The sequence below is a fragment of the Ursus americanus genome, chromosome 12, assembly GCF_024610735.1.
Source record: "Ursus americanus isolate L20-20 chromosome 12, mUrsAme1.1.p, whole genome shotgun sequence".
In the NCBI taxonomy this organism is placed as follows: Eukaryota; Metazoa; Chordata; class Mammalia; order Carnivora; family Ursidae; genus Ursus; species Ursus americanus.
This window is the reverse complement of record NC_142138.1, coordinates 49,028,785-49,043,502: the sequence shown is the minus strand read 5'-3', so window position 1 is coordinate 49,043,502 and position 14,718 is coordinate 49,028,785. Positions and strand designations below refer to the sequence as shown.

General features: G+C 37.3%; 1 long non-coding RNA gene across 1 annotated transcript in view; it reads right to left on the bottom strand.

The window, feature by feature from the left end:
- Positions 1–14,718, bottom strand: part of LOC123794882 (uncharacterized) — a 234,225-nt gene that overhangs the window by 159,739 nt on the left and 59,768 nt on the right. The window lies entirely within an intron of this gene.

The following is a 14,718-nucleotide window of genomic DNA, read 5'->3' as shown; positions in this document are numbered from 1 at the left end:
GTGATAAATGGCAATCAAGAGTTCCCCTCATGCACTCCCTTTTCTCTCCACCTCCATTTCTTGTTCTCCCCTTCCTATATGCTAATTAGACTTTAGTTGAGCACATTTCTCAAATTCCTTTTAAATTACAAGTGGCCATGACCACTCCTTCTTCTTTTCCTTCTTTTTTTTTTTTTCCCCTCCTTCTTCTTTCTCTTACTCTTTGATTCTGCCTCCATACCTGAATGTGGTATAATTAAGATATAAGTATAAAATTAGGGGTAAGAATAAGGAAGTAAGGCAACTGATAAAAAGTAAAATTGGAAGCCTCGGGGAAAAACAGCAGCCTCCTCATTTATGTCTTGTGAGGATTATCCTGTATACAGTGAGTTCCTCACTTGTTATGCACAGCATGGTTCTTACATTATCTTTCCTGGGTAGTCTTGGTTGCAAAGTTAAATTGTAAATTAATTATGCTAGGAAACCACTACACAGGCATATTCCACATTTTTTTAAACATCTAGGAAATTGATTCTAAAAAGCACATGCCGACCATATACTTGACGGTTGATTGATCGTTGATTGGTCCTATCAATGAACCAGGAGAAAGGCTAACAGATTTATGGATCAACAAAGAAACTGTATTATAGAAGGTCAGAGCTCTGGAAGATTGTATTTTAGAAGAACAAGCTTTTTATTCAATCATTCATTCACTCAACAAGAGCTACTGAATTTATTCTATTCCATTTAAAATATTTGATCTTAGAGTAAGGTGAGGGTGAAGAAGCATTCCTTATTTGTATTAAGGTAAATCCTGGATGCTTATCCTCCGTGGTTATATTAAAAGGACAACTGTTGGGGTGCATGGGTGGTTCAGTTGGTTAGGCATCTGTCTTAGGCTCAGGTCATGATCCCAGGTTCCTGGGATCGAGCCCTGCATGGGGCTCCCTGCTCAGCGGGAGCCTTCTTCTCCCAGTCCTTCCCTGGCCCCTGCCCAGGCTCATGCTCTTCTTTGGCAAATAAATAAATAAATAAATAAATAAATAAATAAATAAATAAAATCTTTTAAAAAGTGGGGGGGGGCATCCTGCTTTAATCACTTTCTAAAGACCCTAGGAGTAAGAAACTGTCATGTATATTATCAGAGGTAATCACTAAAGGTGGACTGGGGATGGTCATCCATAGGAGAACTGCTGGCCATCTTGAGAGTCACAATTGGGGAGGGCACTATAGACGCATCCAGTAAAATCACAAAAGCTTCTATAAGAAAGACTTAGCATTAAACATCAGCCAAGTCCAGAGTGTATGAAGTCATCTTAGAATAGCACTTCTCAAAAATGAAGTATTTTCCTGATCACCATGACACAACCATGTTGGAGAAGAGAGCAGCTAGTGGGAAGGGCTGAGGAGAGGGAACAAGTGAGGAGGCCAACCATGCCCTCTTCCCAGAAGGCCTGCTGCTTAGCCAGTCCCAGGTCGGGGAGAAGGGGGCTAAAGGTGAAGTGTTGATTAATATACTGGACTAGACATTTAAAATTACTGAATTGAGACTGTACTTAAACAATAGGGCATTTTATTACCTGGATATTAATGGAAAACTTGTGAGATTGTCCATGTTTCTATGGCAAGGTGAGGACAACTCACACTGAGGACATTTAAAGGGTTACTGAGAGAAAAAATTAAAGATGCTTTTCTGATTACTCCCTAGGAATCCTGCTTGTTCAATATTTAGTACACAAGCATAATGCTTCTTCCTAAGGCATGAGATTTTCTTCTTTCTTGATTTGCTCTTTATACCCTCTTAACTGTACCCATAGCATAGAAAACATGATAATGTTTTCTCCACAATGGAAATTTCATTTTCACAGTGTATTGACTTATTGCAGGTGTTAATTATGAAGCTGCACAAAATTACAGTCACAAGTTTACACAGTCCCAGAATTGTCTAGGACCCGGCTCATGTGCCTAATCTTCTATCTGCAGCATGTAAGACTGCCGTAGAACTGTTTCATGAGCAAGAACTTTGACCAATTTCTTGTATGTCTCCTGAGAAAGAACTTTGCTTGACCTCTTCCTAAATGCTCCTATCCTGTTCCACAGGTTAGAATTCTTAAAAGAAGATGGAGGAGGAGGAGGGGGAGGAGGTGGAAAGGGAGGAGGGGGGAGGAGGTTTGTATCTCTAATTACCCTGTTTTAATAAGCAATTAAAAAAATATAATATATACATCTAGAATTGGCTATAGGTTGGCTGCTCTATCATGACCAAAATAACTGTGATTTAAGCAAAATGAAAGTTTGTTTCTCTCACTTAGGAGTCTGAGCTTTAATAGTCCAGGTCTGATTGATGGCTCAGTCCATGGAGCTGGGACTCAATTCCTTTTGCCCTGCCCTATGCCATCTTTAACACAGGGCTTCCACCTTTTGATCTAAGAGAAGTGATCCAATTCGGTCATCATGTTCAAATTCCAGCTAATGAGAAGAGGAAAATGAGTGAGGAGACATTCTTTTTAAGTATGAGAATCAACAGTTATAAATATCATTTCTTTTTTTTAAGATTTTGTTTGTTTATTTGATATATATAGAGAGAGCACAAGTAGGCAGAGCGGCAGGCAGAGGGAGAGGGAGAAGCAGGCTCCCCGCTAAGCAGAGAACCTGACATTGGACTTGATCCCAGCACCCTGGGATCATAACCTGAGCCGGAGGCAGACGCTTAACTGACTGAGCCACCCCAGGCACCCCATAAATATCATTTCTGTTCAAATTCCATTGGCCAGAATCTTGTCACATTGCTACTCCCAATTTAAAAGGAGTTTGGGAAAATGTGTTCAGCTAAAGTCTTATTAGGATAGAGGAAGGGGACAACAGATAGATAATGGGGGAACAACTAGCCATCTCCCATTTATGTACAAAGACTTTAAAAAATCTATTATAAAATTTCATTTCAATTAACATAACTGTTTTACACTAGGTCCTCCAGAAAGTAAGGCCCAGGGCAAGGATTAAAATGCCAATGCTTGGATTGGAAGGTCCTGACTGAGGGTGTCGAGGGTGAAGCAAAAATGGGGAAATGAGGCAAGGAAAATCTTAAAGCAATGTGATTTGATGCATCGCTATGGCTCAACATGTATTATTTTTTTCATTATGCAGGACCTCTCCAAACAGCTGACAAGGAGAAATTGCATCTCAGAGCAGTGCACAAAGGGAGAAAGCAAAGAAATATTATCTACCTGTTTCCTGCCCTTTTCTCACTTTCCAACAGTCAAAGTTTCGCCCGCTGGGAGCTAATGCTCCTGAACTTGTAAATTTTGTCATCTGGCCCCTCTTAAGGTGAGAGCCGACTTGGTGTGGTTATAGCAATAAAAAAAAAAAAAGGATAGAGAAAGGCAGTTAGGGATTCTAAGAAGACACACCTAATACAATACATTAAGGCAAAAAATCTAATTCTTGGTCTCCATATCCTGATTCTCTTTTCCGTGGAAGGATTTCCATTAGAATCACAGTTTTTCCCTTTCTCCCAACTTTCTCCCTTACTGATCCCCATGGAAAGAGGAGTGATTTATCTGACAGGTAAATGTGGATGAAGGGACTGGGCAATATGTGGCTCAGCCACATCTCCATTTTTCGGTGACCCGCCTGTTTGCAGGAAGTTCTCTGAGCTGCTTGGTGCCACCCAGGAAAGTGGGTGGTAGAGGCCCTGCCCCTGAAGATGCTGGAAGGTCTGTGGCTGTCTGGTGCCAACTCTGACCAGGGAGAGCGTCAGCCTCATTCTGAAGCTGAGTGCTACAAGGTCTATTATTGCCTTGGAATTAAACTACACTCTCCAGTGTCTGCTTTATCAGTAGGAAAGCTACTAATTTTATTTTCACCTGCCTTTCTCTCTGTCTACCTCCAAACCTTTCTGGATAAAAGAGAGTTGATCCATTAGTTCACTAAAAATTCAACAGAAAGAAAGAAAAACAACAACAACAACAACAACAACAACTATTTTCTCCATAGGCTCTTTGCTGCTATTTAAAAGAGGAAAAATTACATATGGTCATTGTACTTTTATTATCACGATAGCTATAATTTTTTGAGATCACAGGGTATTCCAGGCACTGTGGGAAGCACTGTGGGAACAACATTTCACTTCATCCCTACAACAGACCTGAGGGGTGTACAGAGAAGCAAGCTGACACTTATTTCTAAGGACTCATCAACTTATTCAACATATACTTATTGCCTACCCACTCTGTGCCAGGACTAAATGAAAAGGCGGGCAGATTTTAACCTCATGGAGTATGGGGTTTCATTGGGAGACATATATTAATTATTCACACGAAGAAATGCAGAATGGCAACGGTGATGAGTGACATCCAAGAGAAGCACAGCGTGCAATATGGACAATGACAAGGCAGTGCAAAACCGGAACTGAGTCAGGAGAGTGAGAGTGAATGAGAGGAAGTGTGTGCACGGTGTGGTGGGCTGGGAGATGGGAGTGGCAGAGAGGACAGGACTCAAGGTGCAGGGACAGTGTGTACAAAGGACCTTGTGCTGGAAGGAAATATGCAGAAGACAGAAGACCCTTGAAAATGTCCATTCTGCCTGGAGTAAAGAGAATGAGAGGAAGACTGAGGAGAGGCAAGGTCAGACTTTACAGGGGCCAGCTTGTGTCTTTAGGTTCATTAAAGCACTTTTACTTTATTCTAAAAGGAATCAAAATCCATTGGTGGTCTACAACTGTTGTGATGCAGTGAAACTCGTTCTGACTGTAATTTGGAGAGATCAGAGTGAAAGTCATAATGGATGCTTTTTATTAGTTAAAGAACTTTTGCCAGCATCCACGTGAGACAAGCTGGTGACTATAACAGAAAGACGTGTATAAATTAGAAAAATATGTACAGGATAGGATGGATAATATATGAGGCATGAGGGAAACCAAGGCGTCAAGGGTGACACTCAGGTGTGAGGATAAGGTAACCAGCCAAGAGTCAAGAACTTCGTGTGTCTGTTTACAAAATGCAAGCCCCTCCCATTATAAGATAACCATAAGCATTTCTGCTTCAAAACAGTATCATGTAGAGAAAAAGAATCCAGCAATTGGCTCAACCAGATTTATAAGAAGAGACTCTTTCTCTCCTTGTTTGCAATATCTGCCTTTTAAAATCAGAACCATTTCCCTTTAAGAATTTTCCCCAACGTGTGTTACTGAGGCAGAACTCAATATAAAATTTCCCCGAGAAACAGTTAAAACCTTGTCAAAACATATAATTATGCTGCATTTCAGATATATTCCTTCCTATGATAATTAAATATTTTTGATGACCAGATATACCTCGTGGACTTGGTAGACAGCACTACTTAATGTGACTATAGTTTTGAATATTGGTGAGATTTTTCACATGAACCAAAGTTCTAGTAGCTTATTAGTGCCTGTGAAAGGTATGAAACAAAGGAAAGGTGTAGTTGGCCAAAGGTTGGTTTTTATTTAGTGGGTCCTATTTTTGCATCTTCTTTTCTCACACTGCAGATCTCTAGGCCAGATATAACTTTACCAAAATACCTATTGTGCTTTGCAGCTGTGTGATACATGCTTTCCTAGTTATGGATTCACAAATACCATGTCTTAGCTTAGCTAACAAGGCTTTTTTTTTTTTTCTTAAATGAGGCAGAATAGTTAAGTGAAAGCCCCTTAATTTGAGCATGAGCGCTTCATTCCAATTAAGCTTGAAAAATCAAAGAAAAGAGAGTTGATTTCATTTTTTTCTGAAGTGAAAAGTAGGCAGCACACTCAAAGATGAAAACGGTACAGTAGCATCTGCAAATCACACATTTTTATTTAGAACTTAGGTCAAATGTGAAAAACTCTATAAAGTATGGTATGAAAAAATGAAACTAATACAAAATACAGTAACGCATTAACAAGTAATTGGGAAAAACACCAGCCAATGTATGTGTTATTGGCCTTAAAATTACAAGTGTTCAAAAGCCAACAATGGCACCATTTCACGATTGGAATCAATGTGCTATGCACTGCTATGTAATACTGAAAAGTAGATACAATTACCATCACTTTTATTAATGTTTCTTCTGACCCTGTTGATAAAGTCACCATCTCTAGAAACAATTTTACTGTTTGAGAAATGTAGGCCTATAGCCAGGTAATCCATGCTACCACCCATATTGTTGGCTTAGTCCTATTGAGTTAATTACTACTGTGTCTAATTAGCCAAGGACATTAGGTAGGGTAGGCTAGGACATTCTGGAGAAATATATTCATCAGAGATCTCAGCCACTTTACACAAACAGCATATACTTCTCACTCATGCTATATGTACAGGTCTGGTTGGGGCTGGATGTACAGTGAGCCATGAAGGGACTTAGGCTGACACTCTCGCAACTAACTGGTGATGCTTCCATCCCAACAAGTAGCTTCCAGGGCCTGCCTCTAAGTACCTCAGACCTATGTCATTTCCACTGCCAGCCAGAACTCATCATCCAACTTCAAGCTAATTTCAAGGGATGCTGGGAAAAGCAGGGAGCACATGGAATATTTAGTAAGCACTACTATATATGTTAGACTACATTAGCCAGGTCTCTACAATTCAAGATTGACCAGATGGCAAACTTTGACTGAATTTTTTTTTTTATTTAAAGAATCTGAGCATGACTTTACAAGAGGAATGTCATGAAGTTTCAACATTAAAAAGAGATTCTGTCTAGGCTGAAGAGGGAACACAACGGCCATGGTTATTACAGAAGATTGATGTAAAGTAATGAAGTAGTAGAAGGAAAAAAGAAGAACAATCTAAGATTCCACATCATGGAAGGAGGAAGCTAAATAAACTAATTAACAAAGATGACCTTGAAAGAATAAAGAGATATTAAAACTGAATATAACATCTTAGAGCCTTGGTTTCCTCATGAGAAGATTTGACATCACATGATGAGTCACGGGATAATTCTGAATAAAGGAATGATACATCCGCAGAGAATGGAAAGCAATTCCAACTACGGCATTTTGAACCAAGTAAAACCCAGATAATATCAAGCGGATACAATAATCTGGGAATTTGTTAAGGATTTGAAAATAGAGAAGAAGGTGTATATTAAAAAGATAAAACATAATTTTGGCAATTTAATGGATGTATGTGTAATTCAAACAGTAGGAATGAACCGCAACGACCCTTAAAGCTGTGTTATCATGGTGTTTGGGCATTTGAGGGAAAAAAGGAGAGAGAATGCTGAATATAGAGAACATAGGAAAAAAGGAGTGTGAAGCAAAGAGTATTTGCTTCTTATATTTTTAAATTTGACAACATGCATCTATATATGAATGGTGCAATACATTTTCCTCTATTTTACTTTTCACCACAATAATAGTGAAATAGCAATAATTTAAATTGATTGTAAAGCTCTAAAGCAATTAACATACATTATATAATTTTACATTCACAACATATTATGATCCAACTTATTATGACAAATTATGGCTTACAAATGACAAGTAACTTACCAAGATCAAACAGCTCATACCCTGGATTTGAGCCCAGGTTTACTGAAACCAGAGATTGTCAATAAAACCTTTCCTTTTGACCTTTCTATTTTCTATTATTCTTTTATCCTCATTTCCTTTTGTTTCGACTTTTTCCCATCTATCTATGCCACACTCTAGAGTTCTGAAAGCACCTTCCCCATAAAAGATAAAAATCAGGCTATATTGTAAAAATTAAATTTGAGGGAGAACAACCTAGGGAGTAAATGTGCAGGTCCTAATTTTTTCCAATTCAAATCCTATCTCAAAGCTTATTTGGTTTACTAGGGAAATGAAACAAAGAATGAATGGAGAACACAAAGACCTCCATATTCAACTTGGACATCGAACAGTGACTTCACAATTACTAAACAACTAGTTGAAAAGCAAAATGGCAGTTTATCAATTAAGTAGAAATGGCTAGGGCTGCACAATCCCTATACACGTTATCAATTCTGGGAAGCAGAAAGTAATAGATCATCTTGGGACTTTAATTGTAGAGAAATTACAAGGTACTTTTCTCTTTTTTTCCTAGTATGGTCCAGGATTTCATATTTTCAGGCATTTGTCTTGTATTTTAAGTTTTCATCTCATAACTTAAGCTCTATGGAATAATATTTCATTTCATTCTGTTGTTTATTATTGCAAAATATAATATTACCCAGAGTATTTCAACTGCCTGATTAATTTCCGCTTGAAGTCTCCTGGATATTACTTTAAAATTACTAAAAATGACTTACAGACTTCAATGAAATCCTACCTACCTTTCCCCAACCCCAACTTCTGCTTTTCTCTTCCTTCGTTTATTGAACCTCAAAGTCAATAATAACCTTGACAAACATTATGGCATATGCAATGGACACAGTCTGATAAAGATGCCAGAAACCTTGTTGTCAGTGTACTTCATAATACCAGGAAGTACAGCAAGATGTTTGGAAACCCCAAAGAGGAAAAGCGATTTTTACAAGTAGGTTGCAATTTTTATTGACCTCCATCCTGAGTCCAATATCTTTGTTCTAAAGAGTGGAACTAGCCCTTATGAAAGAAAATCGCTTCATGTTAGAAATCCCAGCTGCCTTGTTTTCCCCAACTAAGTTATGTGTAAAACATAAAGAGAATTCTTAGATCTGCTGGCATATAGGGTTGCTAGGGTGACTGTTAAAGAAAGTGAGCCTGAGACTATCAGAGATCAATAAGAAAGGGAAGGCACTAGGGGCTAAAGTTAGAAATATTAAATCTTTGGACAAGACCTTTTTCTCTAAAGCTTAGAGATCTAATTGGTTTTCTTGGTTTTATCTCTCAGCAATGGTTACCTAACACACGGACACCTTTTTTCAGATCATACACTTGTTATCTCTCTCCTTTTTTTTTTTTTTTTTGTATTTCTTCAAGACAGACATGAGATGAGTAAAAATTCATAACCAGGAAAGAGGTGCTGTTCTTGGCAGTCATATTCCATACCTCCTGGTATCTCCTCATTGGGTTCTAAAATTGATCTTCTTTGCTTATTTCTTTCCTATTGTCCCTTCAAGAAAAAGAAAAAGTGCCCCTAAACTTCAAACTAAAACCTCCTCATGCTATACATAGACATCCCCAAGTACATAAATAATAATGAACTGAAACTGAAAATATCCTAACGCTATTGTAAAACTATATTTGTCACTCTATGCAGTGTTTCTATGTGGGAAGGAGGAAAAAGAGGAAAAGGAATGAGGAGAAGGCATCACTTGCCTCCTAAAATCCTTGACTAGAAGTGACACGTATAAATTCCATTGATAAGAACTCATCACTTGACCATACCTGGATATAAGAGGGGTTGGGACTTACGGTCCCTGGTTGGGCAGCCACAACACAGTAATAACTTTATAGTGTACAGTCTATAACATAGACTCTATACCATGAACAGGAAACCACAGATTCTGGTGGATAGTTGGCTACCTACAATATTATTTAAATATTAACATAAATAAGAAAATAACCATAAATAAAATATAATAAATATGCAATTAAATCTATGATGTTATGCTATGGTTTGATTTTTCTTGCCTGATTAAACCAAAGGCTTTTTTATCGTATGCTTATAATGTGACTGGACACTCTTCTAGGTATTGGAGATACAGTAATGAATAAAATAGACAAAAACTGCATCCTGCATGAAGTTTGTATCTTAGTAAGGTATAAGCAGAAACTAAGGAAAACCTATAGTAAATTCTATAGTAGAATTAAAAGAGATAAGTACCAGGAAGAAAAAATAAAAGGATAGGAAATGTGGGAAGTGACTTCTGTAGGATGGCCAGGAACGGCTACTCAAAAGGTGCTATTTGAGTAGACCAACGGTGATTAGAAAGAGACCCTGCATCATGAAGATAACAGCACAAGTGCTGCTGGTATGTACAAGGAGCACAGAGGTCTTGTGTGGCTAGAGTAGAGTAAATAAAAAGGAGGGTTCTAGGAGATAAATTCATGAATAGAGAGGGTACACCATTAAGGTCTCATATCTTTGGCATTGACTCCAGAGTAAAAGTTCATTTGAAGGTTTTGAGCAAAAAAGTGGAATGTTCTGCCTTACGTCTTAACAGAATCACTCTGGGGGCAGAGTTGAAAACAGACATAAGCAAGACAAGGTAGAAACCTATAGACCAGCTGGGGGAGTATTCAGATAATTCAGGCAGGCAGTGATGGTAGTTTAGATCAGGGTGCCAGCACAAGAAGTGGTGAGATGTGGGTGGATTCTTGGTATGTTTTCATAGAGCCAGAACGATTTTCTGTGCATTTAGCTGTGGGCATGAAGTAAATAAAAGAGTCAAAATGATTTCTGATCTAAGCAACTGAAAGACAGCGTTGCCACTGAGGGAAGAGAAAAGCTGTTTCAACCAGGTTTGAGGGGTGATATAGAAAAGATCTATCTTGAACAAGTTGAGAAGCTTATTAATCATCAAAGTGGAGATGTAGGCTAACAAACTGGTTATACAAATCTGAAGTTCAGGGGAGAGCAACTGGAGATTAAATTTGGGAATTTCCAAGTTCTAGAAGGTTAATTACATCCATGAGACTGGATGCAATCACCCAAGAACTGAGTGGGTAAAGGAAGAGATCCAGGGCTCAGCAAGGAAGCACACCGATGCCAGCAAATTGGGGGGAATGACAAAATATGTGTCTCATTCTGCCGATCTGGAAAAGTGGACTCAGAATAACCAAAGATTCCCAACGTTATGATGATAGGCCCATCCTTGAGAAAAGTACTCAGAACAATTGCAGTTAAGAAAAGTAAATGAATTATATGCATTATTTTGGCAAACCTGTAAATGTTAGAATACAAACAATTAATTATAGTTACATAATTTCTTGGACTTCCTTTTATTTAAGGAATTCAGAGTTTTGACAAATTATGACTTTCAATGGACTTACTATTGATCCATTTTTATTTAGACTAACAGGGAGTTTCCCAGCACTAGCCTATCGCCAAAAAAATGGCAAATTTCTACAAGGCGGACGCTCTAGTACACTCATTTTCTATGATGCCATAATCTGGATGAATAAGAGAGCAGAAAGAGAACAGATGTGCCAGGTAGAGATGCAAGAATAAAATCACCATCTATAAAATTTAGAGGATTCCAGAGGGCATGGGTCGCTCAGTCAATTAAGTGTCTGCCTTCAGCTCAGGTCATGATTTCAGGGTCCTGGGATCAAGCCCTGTGTCGGGCTCCTTGCTCAGTGAGGAGTCTGCTTCCCCCTCTCCCTCCGCCCCTCCCCACTGCTCGTGCTCTCTCTCTCAAATAAATAAATAAAACCCTTTAAAAAATAAAAACATATATAAAATTTAGAGGATTCCAGTCTAAAAACTTTAATCTTAAAGAATCCTATTAATTATTCATTTTACCAAATTCCATTTACCCTTCCTAAATTATTACATATTTTTCTACTTTCCTCTATATCTCCAATTAATGAAATTTTAAGACCCATGGGGAAAATGCTGTGGGCATTAAATCACAAACATGGATACTCATGGTTACTAAATAAAATGTTAAAAAGAGACTGGGAAAAGTATGTAATAATAATAATATTATTATAGCTAGTACTTACATAATGCTTTCTATGTCTTAGGTACTTTTCTCTTGGGAAGAGTATTTCTTCTTCTTCTTCTTCTTCTTCTTCTTCTTCTTCTTCTTCTTCTTCTTCTTCTTCTTCTTCTACCTTGTACTTATACAATGTTTTCTATATCAGACCTTTTTCTTAATACTTTATATCTATTTAATATAATCTTCATAATAATTCTACAAGCAGGTATGATCTGTATTTTGCAGATGAAGAAACTGAGGCATAAAGGGGTTTAGTAATCTGCCTAAGATCTCACTGCTAGTAAGAAATCAGGATTTGGACCCAGACAACTTTTCTCCCAAATCCCAGCTTTTATCCACCATGGTATGCTGCCTCTGAGACATCATTATCCTCAAGTTTTTCATTATTTCATTTACTGCGCACTTTTTTTTATTATCTTCAGTTAGCCACTGTATAGCACATCATCAGTTTTTGAGGTAGTGTTCGATTCATTAGTTATGTATAACACCCAGTGCATATCACAGCACGTGCCCATTTTTTAATCCTGTTCTTGTCCTAATTCTTTCTACCTGTTGATTAAAACAAAGATTTCCTTGAAAGAGTTCTAGTATTTTTGTCATTCATTGTCACAACAGATGGGTCCATTGACCATGATTCATTAATTTCATTTACTCATCCAATTGAAAAAAAAAAAAAAAACTAGCCAAAAAAAAAAAAAAAAGAAAGAAAAGAAAAGAAAAGAAAAGAAAAACAAAACCCAAGTACTGACTATCCAATTTGTGACAGAAATTAAATTAGGTAATAGGCTTTGTCAGTCAAAAGAATGTAAAGGGGTGTTAGGCATGTAAATATGATGGGAATTTAGTTTGACAAGTAATAAACATCTACACTGGATTCTTTGGGACCAAAAAGAGGAGGGATAAGAATGAGTTATTCCAATCCTAGCCCTAGAACTAGGAGAGGAGTCAGCCATTTGATGGAGGAGGAACCAAAGTACAGGCAAAGACAGTGGAGTCAGCAAAGACATGGAAACATAAACAATTATAGTGAATTAGAAAAATCCCAAGTAGTTCAGCTTTATTGATATTCATATTAGTAATTGAAGTTATCAAGTACCCACTAGGTGCCTTACACTGTGCTAAATATTGAAGATTCAAAGAATAAGACAGTCTCTATCCTCAAGAAATTTATAATCACGTCATGGGTAACTCTTTAGAAGGGACATAGTGTCTTTTAGCATAAATCACTTAAGACCTACTCAATTGTCCTTGTTTAATTCTAGCTTCTCTGGAGTGGCGAAAATCAGTACATTATATTATTTGGGGATGTAGTCCTTGTTTGGAGAATATTCACATTTCCACTTAATGGTCTTTCCAAGACAAGAAGGAGACAAGGACTTAACTTGAAGGGACTGTGTGACCATGGCTATGAGGCTTTGACCTCATTCTAATGGAAAGGGGAGACTTTGAAGGACTTACATCTGGGACTGACATGAGATGGAAATGTCCCATGCTTTATGTGTTTTAATGTGCTGCTTCTGTAGCAATAATGTCCCACTTAAAAAGAGTTTAAATTCTGCAAAATGGATATCAGAATCATAAAACAGTAAACCTCATATAGCTATTTATTATAAAACAGAAGCTTAGATATAAAATGATGATAGAAAGATAAAGTAGGCACAGAAGTTATCCTTAACATCTGTGCCAAATAAAGGTAAAATACTGGAATTTCAGACGCTGAGAATAACAATTGTGTTTGCTAGTCAAGAATCTGCTTTGGTCCATTTGAGAAAAGCATGTCAGTCATTCTTAATGGGCTCTGCAAAACCCTAACCCTGTCTTTGCCAAGACTCTAATATAATAGTTACATGATAAGCCCCACTGTGCTTCACAGTAAATCAGGGAGTTCTACAGCTAAGTTACACGATAAGCCTTGCTATATTGAACAGTAAATCATGGAATTCCTCAATAAAGTTACACACTAAAACTCCCTAGCTTATTTATTTATTTTTTCTTTATGGTATTATCTCCCAGTGGTGGATAAAGGTCAGCAATATGGCTTCTACTCACCTGCTTCCCATTATCCCTTTGGTGTACGTATTTCTGGAAAATGCTTCAAGTCTCTCCTATCACATCTAGAGAATGGTGAATATTAAACTTGACAGAAACCCAAAAGATCTCAGAACTGGAGTCCATATTGATGGCTTGGTGTGGATGGGAACGGGGGGGGGGTGCAGAAAATGTGTGTAAAGTGAGAACTCCACAGAAGAAGCAAAAACTATGTACCTGAAGATACCCAGCACTTTATCCAAGTGTGACAGGGTACTAATGGAGCCTGGGAAAAAGAGTAACGATAGTCTGTCCACTTCCTCTGCCTCCTCCCCAGAATACAAAATGATCACAGAAATAATAAACTACACTACTAGGTAGCAGGAAACATACAGACCAGCATGAATTTGTGGACTACTAAGGCCTTTTATCACAAGAGTATGTACACTTCGAGACAGATTTCATTCTGTTTAGTTATACATAACTTACATACACAAATATGGTAGCATAAAATAAATACAGCATACTGAGATACGAATGTGGCAAACTAGTGTGCACTCAAACCTTATCAAGTCTTAAATATAATTATCAATTTAAAAAATTAGATATTACATCTAGCTTCTCAGAAAAGATTTGCAAGCAGAGTAATGCATTGCCTGCTCAAATTACTAAAACTTCATTACACTACAAAATAGCCTACAGTACATTTGTAAGTATACTATTATCATAAATAATTAAACCCAAACAATGCCGGTCAAAATAAATAACAAAAGTACATTTTGTACTTCAATGATCTTGTTTTGACTGTGGGTTTTTAGGGAATTTTTTTGGTTTTGTTTTGTTTGATTCTTATTTGCTTAAGTGTTAATTCCCTCAAATTGGTAACCCACATTTTTTTCTCAGTTGTCAATTAAATTTAATAAGGACATATTGTGTAGACAAATGATCTTATGTAAAATACTGTTAGTGCAGCAGTATAAGAAAGAAACTTAATAGGAATTTCAAGTTTGACAAATTCAATGGTAAGCACATTTTTACCTAGAATGTATGTGCGTATGTTTTTTTTTTTTTCTATTATTTATAAGCATGCCTTGAAAACTCGATCAATTTAAGTGAAGG